This window comes from Ananas comosus, linkage group 9 (assembly GCF_001540865.1).
Source record: "Ananas comosus cultivar F153 linkage group 9, ASM154086v1, whole genome shotgun sequence".
In the NCBI taxonomy this organism is placed as follows: Eukaryota; Viridiplantae; Streptophyta; class Magnoliopsida; order Poales; family Bromeliaceae; genus Ananas; species Ananas comosus.
This window is the reverse complement of record NC_033629.1, coordinates 4,290,524-4,291,764: the sequence shown is the minus strand read 5'-3', so window position 1 is coordinate 4,291,764 and position 1,241 is coordinate 4,290,524.

The following is a 1,241-nucleotide window of genomic DNA, read 5'->3' as shown; positions in this document are numbered from 1 at the left end:
GAGAGAGAGTGTGTATGTGCTGGTATGCTTATGGAAGTACGGAGCCCTCTGTGCTTCCAACTTGTTTTCAATGTTTGGACTTTCGAATCGACGATCGGCTCTATTAGAGTTGATCTAGAGTATTTGAAGTACCTAGAAAATAAATTTTGTGATTTTTCGATATCATTTACCTAGTGATCAAAGGGGCTCAAAATCAATAATTTTAATGGCCGTGGTGAGCCGGTTGCAAGTTTAACGGTGTAGAAATATCCAAATCATATGAAATTTTGATAGAAAATTCTTTATACCATATAAAACAAGATCAATAACTTTGATCTAACATTTTAATGTCATATCATCATATTTTGTAATATTTTTATTTTCAGCCGTTGATTTTGAGCCACTTCGATCACTAGGCAAATGATATCGAAAAATCGCAAAATTTATTTTCTAGATATTTCAAATACTCTAGATCAAGTCTAACGGAGCTGATCGTCGATTTAAAATTTCGAACATCGAAAACAAAGTGGAAGCATGGAGCCCTCCGTGCTTCCATAAGCATCCTAGCCGCACTATATATATATAGTAGGTCTTGTGTGCTATTAGGAGCACGGAAGCCTCCATGCTCCTAAACTGTTTTCGATGGTGGAGCTTTCGAATTGACGATCGGCTCCGTTAGACTTAATCTAGTATATTTGAAGTATGTACAAAATAAATTTTGCGATTTTTCGATATCATTTACCTAACGATCGAAAGGGTTCAAAATCAACGGCTGAAAATAAAAATCTCACAAAAAGTGATGATATAACACTAAAATTTTCAATCAGAAATATTAATCTTGCAGTAAATAGTATAAATAATTTTCTATCAAAATTTCATCTGATTTGAATACTTCTACACCGTTAAACTTGCAAACGATATACATCAACCATTAAAAATTGTTGATTTTGAACCCTTCCGATCGCTAGGTAAATAATATTGAAAAATTGTAAAATTTATTTTCTACATACTTCAAATATGTTAGATCAAGTCTAACGGAGCCGATCGTCGATTCGGAAGCTCCACCATCGAAAACGGTTTAGGAGCACGGAGGCCTCGGTGCTCCTAATAGCGTACAAGACCTACTATATATATATATTTTGTTTTTTTGCTTCTGAAAAAGTTTTGACATCTATAATTTGATATAATAAAGTATTTCACTTGCGAGATAATTTATTTTTTTTTCAAAAATTAAATTTGAATTCAGTTACAATTACAACACA